Consider the following 14,359-nt stretch of genomic DNA (forward strand, 5'->3'; position numbering starts at 1 on the left):
ATGAGAAGGAGCCAGGGCGCTCCACCGCTTCCAATTTAGTGCAAATGGGGGCCTTCATGCTCCAGTGTTTGAAGAGGGACCCCCGTATAAAAAGTATAAAGGGTAATGACCAGTACTGGGTGGCAACGTACTTAGACCCCCAGGACAAATACAAAATGGCGAACATGTTACCAGCATCACAGAGGGCTGTCAGAATGCAGAATTTCCAGGCCTTGCTGTGAGATGCTGCATTCTGCTGTTGCGGGCGCTGGCAGAGGAATTTCCATCCGCAGAGAAACAGTTGCGAGTACTGTAACGGGGTTCCGAAGGTGCACTTGGTCCCCCATTACCCGTAGACCTGTTGCTTAGCTGTGGGAATGAGGATCTGTGGTTTATTTGAGAAGGGGGATTTTGTTAGCCATGTTTTTAATCCAATTTTATATTTTTAGTTCTTTTAAACATATGTATTTGACAAATATTTGTACTGGCCTGCAGTAAAATTGATATCCAATGACCATCCAATGTACCTCGAGCCACATAATCACTTGATCTTTTCTGTACAGTGAATGCCTAATGTTTGGGGCATGTACTCCAGTGGGCTACAGTAAGGCCTCATGCACACGACCGTTGTTGTGTTCCGTTCCGCAAAATGGGGTTCCGTTGTTCCGTGATCCGTTTCCGTTTTTCTTCCTTGATTTTTGACATGCAAATGATAGGAAAAAAACGGACGCACGGATGACAATCTTGTGTGCCTCCGCGTTTTTTCACGGTCCCATTGACTTGAGTGGGTCCGCGAACCGTTTTCCGTGAAAGAAATCGGACAGGTCATATTTTTTTGACGGACTGGAACCACGGACGCGGATGACAAACGGTGCAGCAGCCGAGTTTTCAACGGACCCATTGAAAGTCAATGGGTCCGCAGAAAATCACGAAAAACGGAACAATGGACACGGAATAAAACAACGGTCATGTGCATGAGGCCTAAAATTGTTATTCAGTGACCGCATAATGTATCTCGAGCCACATAATCACAATTTATTTAATGTCAGGCGAATGCCTAATTTTTAGGGCCCGTACTCCTGTGGTCTAAAATAATTTTTTTCTAGGCTCCAGCAGGGCACATTTTGAGAATTTCCCTTTAAGACTAATAAAAATGGACCATGATTAAAATACTTATTTTTTTGTGGGAATTTTCGTCATTGATCCCCCTCGCGTATGTCACTGTCCGTGTTGTGGGACTATTTGTGCACTTCTGGTAAGTATTTGGTGGCTGCAAATATGAGCTGAAGGTTTTTCAGGTTCGCCTGCCATTAAAGTGAATGGGGCCTGCCACGAACTTGCGGTTCGCAAACATTTGATTGCGTTCGCGAATCGTCCCGGACGATGTTCGTCCAACAGTATTGTTTACCACTGGGTACAGTGTATTTACCCATAGCCATATATGTCACTGTCATTTTTGTCATTATTAATTGATGTCATGGTGTTAAAGCGCTTGAAAGAGGTTGGATAAAGTATTAGGAGAGCTGAGAATTTCATACACAAATTTTTAGGGAAGTTGGGATTCTTTCAATTCAGGTCAAATTTATACTGATCCAAATCCGAATCTAATAAAGGATCTTTGCAAATTTGCTCATGTCTACTGTATAGGTGACCATGCAGTGGTGCCTTATTTTTATTAATTTTGCATCTCTAGTTATTGTTAACTTATATTTATGGAACCCAAAGTGTAAGTTCTTTATCTACTTGCTAGCAGTGTTTTACAATATCACGTATGACACATCTAACAATTTAGTGACTAAAAGAGAGAATTTGAAATCCAGTTGCTTCCTCAACAGATATAGCCATTGGTAGCATATATACCCGGCATTGCCCGAATGTACATCTATCTATTATTTAGAAATACTCATCTTTTTCTTTGGCCCAATTAGAGAGGTAAAGAAAACATATGCAATTTTTTTAATTATTGGGGTCATTTATCAAACTAAAAGTAGAACTGGCTTGGTTGTCCATAGCAACCAATCAGATTCCAACTTTCATTTTTCAAAGGAGCTTTCAAAAATGATAGGTGGAATCTAATTGGTTGCTATGGGCAACTAAGCCAGTTCTAATGTATACCAGTTTGATAAATAACCCCATATGTTTTTTCTTTAGCACTTAACAGCTCTTCATTTTTCAATCATTTTTATTTAAATGTATTTAGTAACTTTTCATTCTCTAGAACATGCAATGTATTTGTTATTCTGAGCTATAGTGCTTTATTGATGGTGATACATGATGCCCCCCGGCAGGCACAATCTTTGTAATACTTGTCTGTAAACCAAATTTTTTGTTTTTTTCCACCTGTTCCAAAGATAAAGAAATGATTTGGTGAGCCTACTCATGAACATGCCACATATAACTGCCCATGGGAAAAACAAAGTGACTGCAAGTTAATACCGCAGCATTTTGATTGACTGGCCCTGTGCCTTGTTGATGGTGATACTGAATGCCAGCCGTACTGGGAACTGTAATCACATAAAACTGAAAGGCAAATCTGTTGGAATCATCACAATGCGAGGAATGAATACATTGTCTCCCTTTCCTTTCCCAGTCAGTACTGTTGCTTCTATGACATTGGGAAGCTTTTTATTTTTTAAGTAACATCTCGTACCATTGCATAACCTAGGAATGTTGAGATTCTGAAGCAACATGATGAGTGTGCCAAGTTGTAGACGATGTGGTGGCATCTTAGGCAGGTTGAGAAAGTTAAGGAACTCCATTGGATAATTTGCAGCCTCATCAGAATCTATGATGACTGTGTCAATGGATCACTAGGTTAAACCTATCATCTGGGAAAACAATTTCTCCAGTTGACAATTCAGTGGGGAGAGTACCTTCACCAATTTTAAGTTTGTCAGCAAAACCTTGGGCAGATAAATCCTGTAGAAGTCATACTCTCATGTAATATTTATAATACAGTATGTCTTCAAAGAGCTAAAGTTTTAAGGCAAGCACCTTGGTATGACTGGAAGAGTTTGTCGAAAGTCACTAGCTAAGGCTACTTTCACACTTGCGTTCAGAGCGGGTCCGTCTGGTATCTGCACAGACGGATCCGCTCCTATAATGCAAACGCTTAGATCCGTTCAGAACGGATCCGTTTGCATTACCATGAACAAAAAAAAAAAAAATTTTTTTTTTTTTTTCATGATAATGCAAACGGATCCGTTTTGACTTTACATTGAAAGTCAATGGGGGACGGATCCGTTTGAAGATTGAGCCATACTGTGTCAACTTCAAACAGATCCGTCCCCATTGACTTACATTGTAAGTCTGGACGGATCCGTTTGCCTCCGCACGGCCAGGCGGACACCCGAACGCTGCAAGCAGCGTTCAGGTGTCCGTCTGCTGAGCGGAGCGGAGGACAAACGCTGCCAGACTGATGCATTCTGAGCGGATCCGCCTCCACTCAGAATGCATTAGGACTGGACGGATCCGTTTGGGGCCGCTTGTGAGAGCCTTCAAACGGAGCTCACAAGCGGACACCCAAACGCTAGTGTGAAAGTAGCCTAAAACTACCAGAGCTACTTTCATCAGTTTATTGTTCACCCTTAAATCTTTGAAAGCTCCATCAAGGGCTTCAAGCACTTTCTTGTGTGCTATGGTGAATTTATCCCACATGAAGACTTTGCATATTTTTAACACTTCTGCATGGCCACTCATTTTTTTAATATTGCACCTGGAATTCTGTTCATTAGCTATGTTTAAGGATAATTTCAGTGCTGAATGTGACTGCAATCCCAGATGAAGCGATGGTTGTGCCACATAATTCTGTGCTTTCATTTTAGCAAGAAGTAAATTAATTAAAAATGTTTTGCAAGTTCCTTGAAGAGCATCAAGGTAAATAATTCCACCTTGTTGCCTACCAATGTAATCTATTATGGTGTCATATGCTTTTATTTGATCCTGAATGTGTTTGTTGATTTCTATTTGCTTCTACAAATCCTAGTTCCTCAATATTGTTGTTCTTTTCTCTCATAAGAACATTCTGACTTAGTTCTGGAGGTTGTACGCCTAACTGTATTAATGTCTTGTTACTGATGGCTAGACATCTATCTTATAACAGTATAAGCTCCTTGTTTCAAATTTCCTTGGGAAATTTTAAATCAATAGATGAATTATCACTTTGGACTTTGGTAAGTATATCTTCACTAATGCTGTTTCAATATTTTTCCTATAAACTATTAGGGTTGGATGGGTTGCAGGTCATCAGTATAATGCCAAAGAGATCACTTATTTGCTATGGAAAAGGCCATAATGCTGCTTCTAATAATGTAATATCCCAGTGTTGATCATCCTCAAGTAAACCAAACTTTTGGCAAGCTTCTGAATATGTTTGACATACTTTGCCATTTACTTCACGAAGTATGGTCTTCGAATTGTATGAAGAGGCATTCTGAGAAAAAAAATATTCAGCATAATTTGGATTAACTGTGGTGACATGATCCAGGGCTTCACTGGCAACTGCATCAGTGGAAATGGTAGGCTTGGTTTTATTTTAAAGAAGACCTTTTTTTATGCATTCGACGTGTAATATCGGGGAACCGCAGAATATAGCAATGTCTTTGAAAATGGGTCCTGTTGCTATAATTTAAAAAAGGCTCTTAAAGTTGTGTTCTGTGGTTCTAAATGAACGGTAAGCTACATATTTGGTCTATTCATCCAATAATAACATTCATATATTGATCGTAGTCCTTGTGAGGATCATATTGAAAACCTTTCAACAACAAATTGAATGCCATTGAATGCCTTCTCTTTTTTAATTCAGGTATGATGCTGTTCCAAGGTCTCTGCAGCCCTTGATGCACTGGGTCTTTCCTTCTCTTTTTGAATTCAGGCCTGAGGCTGTCCCAGGAAGCCCTTGATGTACTGACTCCTTCACTCTTTTTTTGAATGTGGACACAATGCTGTTCCACAATCCCTGCAGCCATTGATGTACTGACTTTTTCTCTTTTAATTTGGGCCTGATTCTGTTCCAGGGTCTGTGCAGGCCTTGATGTACTGACTTTTTCCTTTTCTTTTTTAATTTGGGCCTGATTCTGTTTCAGGGTCTGTTAAGCCCTTGATGTACTAACTCTTTTAGAATTTGAGCATGATGCTGTTCTGGTGTCTGTGCAGCCCTTGATGTACTGACTCTTTCCCTCTTAATTTGGGATGGGTCTGATGCTGATCCAGGGTCTCTGCAGCCCTTGATGTACTAGCACTTTCCCACAATATGTTAAAGTTGTGCCTCACACTGTTCTGTGGTTTCTAATGGCCTTGATGTCCTGGATCTTTCCCCACTCATTCCTAAGCTGTTGGTCACATTGTTCCATTGTCTCAGTTACTTGCAGTAATTCTACTTTCTTTGCTTTCAACTTGTCCAATAGGTTTCCATTTCTTGAGGCATTCTGGATCTACCAGACATATAAATTATTCCCCACTCTGAATCAAAAAGGACCTGATTATTTGACAACATCCAGGGAGAGGCAGATTGAAAAGCGCTGTAGTAAAATAAAAGCTGTGCAGTTATTGGTTGCTATGGGCAATAATGAGAGTTGTACTGATTAGTTGCTATGGGCAACAAACTGTTCTTTAGACAGCACAGGTAGGGAAATTGCCAGTCTGAATGACAAAAGTCCTTATTTTCAGACAACACACAGGAAGAGGCAGATTCAGAACCTCTGTTGTAAAATGAAAGCTGTGCTGTGATTGGATGAAATGGACAGCAAGAAGCAGTGCCTCCGCAGTTACAGTTACATTTGTTTATTTTAAAACACACTGCATTATTTTAAGTTGGATCAAGTTTGGATGGGATCCATCAAGGCACGTTGAAGCCTATGAAGATTACATCACACATTAAGGATCACACAACATCACATTGATGGATAGATCAACTGTCACTATATAAGAATCCTTAGTATATATTTGCGTAGTGTCATTTTGATGAAAAAAATATTGATATTGAGAAGGATTTAAATGTCAGTAGATGACAATTATCCTTACCACGTCCAAAATATTTTATATTTGGCTATATGATTCTAAAACAACTTGAAGAAAACCCATCAAAAACAGCATTTAGATGGAGAAAGCTTTTTAATAAAGTGGAGCTGTAGTTCTCTGTCCCATTAAATTGTTGACTGCCTTGCGTTTTAGTTTCTAAAGTTTTCCAATCTGCCAGTAATAGACTGAATCACAGATCAGACCACCTGAATACATTTTAGACAGTTGTGCAATTTGAACAGACACTTTCTGAATTACAGTTCAGCTATATCACTATATCACAGGCCAGAGGGGTATTCTACAGTCATTCTAGAAGGTGGAACAAGAACAGATATATCTCATAGCCTTTCCATTAGATAGATAGATAAATAGATAGATAGATAGATAGATAGATAGATAGATAGATAGATAGATAGATAGTCGATATCCCCTATCCACAGTTCTCATCCTTATAGAGCTGCAGGTTGAGCATGCTCCCTGCCACTCTAATAATTCTCTATGGGACCTGTCAGAAATGGCCGAGTTCTGTACTTGGCTATCTCTGGCATTCCCATAGAGAGCATGCTTGGCCTGGCTCTCCGTCATGATGGGAATGTGGGACACCTGTTCTTGGTATCGATGGAGGTCCCAGCAGTCAGACCCCCACCAATCAGTTAGTTATTGCCTATCCTGTGAAAAGGGGGTAAGATTCATGCTTGTGCAACCCCTTTAAAGAAAAGTAATTCAATAGCCTTGTAAAAAATAATAATAGTTGTCACCTTAAAGGAAATATGACACCTTAGAAATTATGTAAATTTTTATGGGAAAAGATTCAGTACAACTTGCATTGTTTCCATTTAAGTCTCTGTTCATTCTGGGTTTAGGAGTCCAGTGGGTGGTCCCACTCTAAAGTAGCCTTCTTTGTGCGAGTGCCCCTACAAAGATAGCTCTCAGTCACTGAGAAGGACTACTCATATGACTAGTGTTGAGCGAATCGAGTTTCGGATCTAAGATCTGAAGTTGGTTCATTCAAAACTTCGTTTTGATGCTGTGCGGAGATCAGTCTCCATACAGCATTACAATATATCGGCTCCTGGGAGGTGAAATTTGTTATCACCGAAGTCTCACGGGACTTTGGGCATCAATTTTTAAACTTAAAAATCTTTTTAAAACTTGGGTCCGAAATCAGCTTTGACACTGGCTAGTACCTAGTTCTGAAGCCAATTTCAGATCTTGGTTTTCAAGTTTAAAAATTTAAGTCCAAAGTTATTCAGTCTCACACCAGAATATTTTCTATAACTATGGCATTATTGTACTTTATTTGGTTTGCAGAGTGCTGTTGCATTGTAATTTTTTTATCTGACAAAACTACCATGTATACAGTATTAATATGCACACACCCTCTTGCTCTGTAACATACTGGCTCATCAGACTACATATTCAATGTGACAGATTCCCTTGAAGGGTGAATTCACAAGCAGTAAATGTTGTTGCAGAATTTTCTGCTACTGAAAATTAGCGATGAGCGGCATAGGCAATATTCGAAATCGCGATATTTCGCGAATTTTTGGCCGAAAGAATTCATTTTCCGCTTTACAATTTATTAGCTAAAAAATGAAAATGTCAGTTATTATTCTACCATGTTTTTTTTTGTTTTGTTTTTTCAATTGATCCTTTGTATAGAGGTAAACTTATAAATGCATATTGGTGCTGAGCTATTATTTAGTGCCAACTGTTCATATAATGTTTTTCTTACAGAGATCTTGTAAAATACCAATGGTGTAGGACATACCTTAAAACAGGACACAGATATACAAAACGATAGCCCCATAATTAAATTCCCTTGATAATTTACACATTCACGTTGACTACGATCAATTACACTTTGTAGGTTGTATAAAATTACCTGACACCCACAGTGCTATTGATAACAAGCATGAAGGCAACCCAATCTGCACTCGGGGGAGGGGCGGTTCAACACCACTCTTCTACCTTCGGTTCCCCTATAACAATGGCAGGGCCTGCCACTATAGTTCACAGTCCTCCTTGTTCTTAGATAAATGGTATACTGGCACAAATTGTAACCCACTGGTGAAATGATCAAGTATATAAGAAGTATACATGTCCTTCCCTTACACATTGACAGAATACTATATAAATCATAGATTGTACAACTATATACAAACATAAGGTTTAAAAATAAGCAAATAAAGGAATCCTATAAAAAGAGACCAATTAAACTATCAGTAATTTTATAATTAAACCCTTGTGCATGGCAGACATTCATAAAATAGAGGGGATGTTTGAGTATGTATCTTAAAGGAAACATAATCCAATAGTAATCCTCAGTATGATGATTTCTAATATCAACCCAGTAAATACAAGGTTAGAATTCACATTAATATTGCAAGTATGTACAGTATGTATTAGATTAGGTATTATTTTCCACAAGCCTTTATTTGCTTTCTTGTTTTCGAACAGTTTTTCCATCTGCAGTTGCTCATTCTCTTATCCTTTATATTTACCACATTATTTTTTCCTTTCTATCTATGCTCACACGGATGATCGCTGTGCAAACGCCTCATTCACCATTATTTATACATCCCTATTGTACTCGAATGCGGCCTGTCCATTGTAAAAAATATAGACACCGCTAACTAATCTGTCACTAGCCTCCTCTCCTTCAGATCATATGCTCCAATGAGCTGGGTCAACAATTGCCTATTTGTTTGAATTTTGGTATGTATCCTGATTCTAAACTCTACGGTATAGTCAAAGGCTATGTAAGTAAAGGAAAGTATAGAATTCGGTAATATCATTTTTTTTATAATATTTAAATATAAATAAAAATGGAACCACTGTTTTTAATGTGTAGGTGATGGCTAGATAGATATACTGTAGTATCTCCGACCTAGGAGTTATGAGGACTGTGTAGTGTTCTCTAGATGTTTTTTAGCCTCTATAAATGCTATGTACATTAATACTAGAGTACACCATTGCTGTCCCTTACTATGTTCATAAAATGTGTGATGCACCTTTCTATGTTCATAAAATTTGTGAGGCATTTTGGGTTTCCAGTTAAATGATTGGGGGTCGTACCAATTGTGATTGTGGTAAAGCAGCCAGAAAGCATTTTTAAAAATCTCTAATTAACCGCCCAATCTACTTATATTTAATAACCTAGTCAATAATTATCATGTGAACAGGTTGATTATTAAAACCATTAATCAATATCTTTACACCAATTTCCCAGTGTAAATACATAGAAGAATGAGATGTTTTGGCTGAACTTCATATTGTAAAAAAAACCTGCACCACTATTTCTACACATCAGGAACCCAGGTGGAGCTATAGAGACGCATGGAGCACAGGACTTGTGTCATTTCTTCCAAGAGGAAAGTTAAGTCCAACCTGGTGCATCTCCTCCACAGATTTGTTAAGTATTAGTTTATATGGCAAGGAGCTTTAACTTTAAAGCTAGATTCACATATAGGATTTTTACTGCCCCTTTTTTCTGCATTTTCTAAGCAAAAAACACCAGCTCCAGATGTTGCATGGAAGTCTATGGGAAATAATAAATGTAGCAAACATAATTTATTTTTGTAGTGGCTTTTTCTGACACTTGAAGTGTTTTTTGTGTCAGTCGTTTTTTTTTTTTTTTTATCACAGCATGCTTTAGGTGTGTCATTTTCCGCCCTCTATCTCAGGCATTTTAGTTCAGTAGAGTTTCACAGATTTGTTTGCACACCCTGCTTTAAAAAACGCAAGCAGTAATGCATATGGTGTATTTTTAATGGTGTTTTTGCATGTCGTTCTTTTATTAATAATGTGTTTCCCAATGTTGCTCTAAGGAGCAAGTGACATCAGATGATACTTACTTTTCTATATGAAAATGCAAGGCCCGCAAAAAAAAAAAAAAAAAAAAATTGTCAGGTAATCAAACACTATTTGGGCAAAAACACCACAAAAACGCTTATTTTAGCTAAACAAATGGCTAAAAGATATTGAAGCTCCAGTCTAAAGACTCCCTGCTGCATGACATTGGGAGCTCCTCTTCAAACTCCTTGACCTGGAGATCAGTTGTTAATACAAGTTCAGTATGTAACCACTTTTTTATTAGTATAATCAATAAAATTCATCGAGCTTCTGTCGAGAGCTCACAAATTCCCTTCAGTCATTGCAGATTTTTTTTTTTCATATATACATACAATTCTATAAAACCTTTCACGCTTATCTTTAAGCTCCATAATAGCAAAGAATAATTTGAAACAATGACCTATTTTGTTTTTATATATTCTAAAAAATCCAATATGGTTATTTTAAAGCAAACCGTTACACAATCTGACCTAAATGAGTCCATGACATTTTAAAACTGCAATGACTTAAGCCTATAGAGTGTTACAGTTTATGAAGGTGAACAAAAAGGAAATAAATATAAAAATGTCACCCCACTATTCTAGAAATTTTAGACCCGAAACTAAAGTTAGTCATTTACATGACAATTGTCAAATTAAATGGTTTCCTAGGACATTTTAAGGGATGTATTCATTAAGCTTCATTTTTTGGGCTGAAAATAGTCCTTTGCAGATATATTTGCATTCTGTTACACTCCTCAAGCTTTTATTATGCATCCAATCGACTAGAAAATAGATATTTTTGATTGACACTTGGCTGCAGCTCTGCAATTCAATAAGATGAGCAAGTGGTGGATGTAACGGGCATAAATCTGCAAATGACTAAATTACAATCTACTGAAATATTGCCAGCTCAGATCCTTGAGAAACACTATTAAAATATCAAATAAAAGAGATGAAATACAGGCTATGCAGTTCTTCCATCTATTTTTTCATACTGAACATGATATTAGGACAAAATATTAGGAAATGTATGAAATTATTTACATTAGACATTGTGTAACTTTACAATATGTATATATTAGTGTGCATGCTGGGAGTTGTAGTTTCACAGCAGCCGGAGTGCCAAAGGTTGCTGATCCCCTAGATAGATAGGCGATAGATAGATAGATAGATAGATAGATAGATAGATAGATAGATAGATAGATAGAATAGATAGAAGAGATAGATAGATAGATAGATAGATAGATAGAAGAGATAATAGATAGATAGAAGAGATATATAATAGATAGATAGATAGATAGATAGATAGATAGATAGATAGAAGAGATAGATGATAATAGATAGATAGATAGATAGATAGATAGATAGATAGATAATCGATAGATAGATAGATAGATAGATAGATAGATAGATAGAAGAGATAGATGATAATAGATAGATAGATAGATAGATAGATAGATAATCGATAGATAGATAGATAGATAGATAGATAATAGATAGATAGATAATAGATAGAAGAGATAGATGATAATAGATAGATGATAATAGATAGATAGATAATAGATAGATAGATAGATAGATAGATAGAAGAGATAGATAATAGATAGATAGATAGATAGATAGATAGATAGATAGATAGAAGAGATAGATAATAGATAGATAGAAGAGATAGATAATAGATAGAAGAGATAGATAATAGAGTCGTTGATCCAGGGAGTTATTCTGATTGCCTGATTAGAGTCGGGAAGGAATTTTTTATTCCCCTAAAGTGGGGAAAATTGGCTTTTACCTCACAGTTTTTTTTTTGCCTTCCTCTGGATCAACTTGCAGGATGACAGGCCGAACTGGATGGACAAATGTCTTTTTTTGGCCTTATGTACTATGTTACTATGTTACTATGTTAGATACAGATGATATATGTGTATGTTCTGTCTGGCTTTTCCATTGGACTGCAGTAAACCTTAATTTTATGTTAGTTGACAAGTTGAGCTCTACTACATCAATATTTATATGCACACTGTATCTGTTTGAAAAGCCAATAATTAGCTTCATGATCATAATTTGTAATACATTTTGTTTTAACTAGAATGTATTCCGCTATTATGTAGCAAACCCTAAAGTATTTGAACCCTTGTTGACGCAATCTCTCCAGTTTGATGAACTACAGTACCATGTAAGTGCTTTGTGCGGCTATTACAATCTGTTCAAACAGTGAAATAAAAATTCTGTACAGCACTGGCTCTATGCAGCAGCTGTCGGTTATCTGGAGCAGATAGCTCTGCAAATCTTGTACTCCCAGGAGATGGTGGGACAATTAAATTCACATTTCTGCCAAATCAAAAAGCGGGGAGATGAATAAGCTAAAGCCAAAAAATGCAATAAAATATGAGGAGTGTAAAATACAAACCTAATAATAAACACACGTATACATTAAACCTTTCCATCGGTGGACGTAAAAATCATTCACTATTAAACCATCACATGAGTCAGCATGAAACCCATGGACCCAGGTATAGTAAAGATAATTGATGTGTATACAAATTGATATTAACTTATCAAGCATATGAATTCCATCTACCTTACTTTACTATATCTCAATCTCATCATGCTGTTTAGGCTAGTAACATGTTATTATGGCCAATTACCGACCCCCAATGATCTAATGCAGAATTGGACAAGTGTATAGTCAGAAACGCCTCCGAGCTATAGTAGGATAAATGAGAGGAAAAAAAATGAAAAGCTGTTGTGTTCTTTCATCCTAAAATCCTATCCCAGAGCAGCAACTAATTGCACAGATGCCAACATTAAGAGGGCAGCACTGATATAATGGACATCACAAGTATAGATGCCAAGAAATCCAAGAATAATCTCTGTGTTCTAATTAGTTCAGTCCTAAACCCACAGAATGACATAAACTTTATCAGCCTTTGTATATCTCCATATTATTCCAAGCTACATCAATTGCCTCTCAACAGCATTAACAAGTCTCAAATAATATATGTATACGATATTTATTAATATAGATCAATTCTGCATTCATTTTCCGAATGCAGTCTGCTAATTGTAATGTTTACCTAATGGACACCATGTAATCATTCACACATAATGGATACAATGTAATGATTCCATTTTCATAAACGTTTATCCATGCAAATTATTCAGATTCCAGACCGTTCTATGCAATGTAATATGATCGAGATAGATTTTGCATGCTGCTCACTGCAATGCATCCCCAACTGTATAAGAAAATGGTGGTATGCCTTCACATATTAAAGATACCAGGAGATAATTGCAATGAAATAACTTGAAATGTTTTATTAACGGCATCATCAAATATTTACCTGCTGGTGGATTCATCCTTCCCTCAGACAGTACGATGGACCCTCTGAAAAATACAGCAAAAATCGAATCTTAATAATGCTTTAGAGCATAATGAATATAATATTAGGTACTATTATTATCAAGCAATCGTAACTTTTTATATTTCAATATAAGCTTAAACTTATCATTTGTCCTACAATCTTAATAATTTATTGCGCTTATTGTTTAATAGGGAACATAGGAGACAAAATCTCAAAGCACCCTGCCTATACATTTCAGCATTTTGCACTGTCTAGGGTAGGATTACTATCGCTTTATACACATAAAAGCAATTTGAACTTATACGATTAGCGTATACGATATACGCTGAACATATTGCTACCTTTTCGAACGCTAATGTACAGCGTAGCTCTCGTGGATTTTGTCATTTTTCTACAGCCCCTTGTTCTGAACACTGCAGAGGAACCGTATCTGTTTGTAAAAAGCTTCATGCTCCCTGCCGAGACTGTTTTGTAAGGCAGAATGAACGTGATATATACATTGAAATACAAAGCCATTTTGTATGCTAAGGAACAGAAACACAAGCTAAAGACAAACCTATTTATGCTTCGATAGCCACGATTAGGAATATACAGATGTGTCCTGTATCCGTGGTCTCATTCTGTTGATGGAGTCATATCATTGTCCGTTAGTTAAAGTGCATTGTAAATGGTGAGTTGAATTCTTTGGTCTTACCTGATCTTGGCAAATCTTCCTGCACTGACAGGTTGTGCAGCGGCCAAGCGTGTGATGTCTGTTGAAATACACGGATCTTTCCTTTGTGCTGAAGCTTAGCTCTTAAGAAAAAAAAAGAATACAGGGGAGATTTTGTCTGTCAATCTCCTCCCACTTTTCAGTAAACGGATCTCCTTATAAGCACAGCCCATAGAGAAAGCAGAAGGAAGAGAGGGAGGGAAAAAAAAAAAATCTGCTGCAGATACTATTAAATTTTAATGCCAAAATATATCCAAGTCACCTTCGCAAGGGCCCGATCTATAAAATCGTTTGTACTTTGCTTGGCTGTTTTACCCAAGGAGCTAGGAGCAGATCTGCTGCGGCGTGTGCCGAATTCAGTGTGCTGTTTCCCCTCAGAATGAGTGCAGGTCATTGCATGACAATCCAAAGTAATTAGTGTCTACGTGAATAAAGGGGGACCACTGAAAAGC

General features: G+C 37.2%; 1 long non-coding RNA gene across 1 annotated transcript in view; it reads right to left on the minus strand.

Moving 5' to 3' along the window:
* LOC120988820 overlaps positions 1 to 13,970 on the minus strand; it is a 42,266-nt gene extending 28,296 nt beyond the window's left edge. Inside the window, exons 1-2 of the long non-coding RNA XR_005776184.1 lie at positions 13,890 to 13,970; positions 13,175 to 13,218 (exon numbers count right to left, since the gene is read on the minus strand). This is a non-coding gene — a long non-coding RNA (uncharacterized LOC120988820). The remainder of the gene's footprint in view (positions 1 to 13,174; positions 13,219 to 13,889) is intronic.
* Positions 13,971 to 14,359: the final 389 nt, after the last annotated feature.

The sequence above is a fragment of the Bufo bufo genome, chromosome 2 (assembly GCF_905171765.1).
Source record: "Bufo bufo chromosome 2, aBufBuf1.1, whole genome shotgun sequence".
Classification (NCBI taxonomy): Eukaryota; Metazoa; Chordata; class Amphibia; order Anura; family Bufonidae; genus Bufo; species Bufo bufo.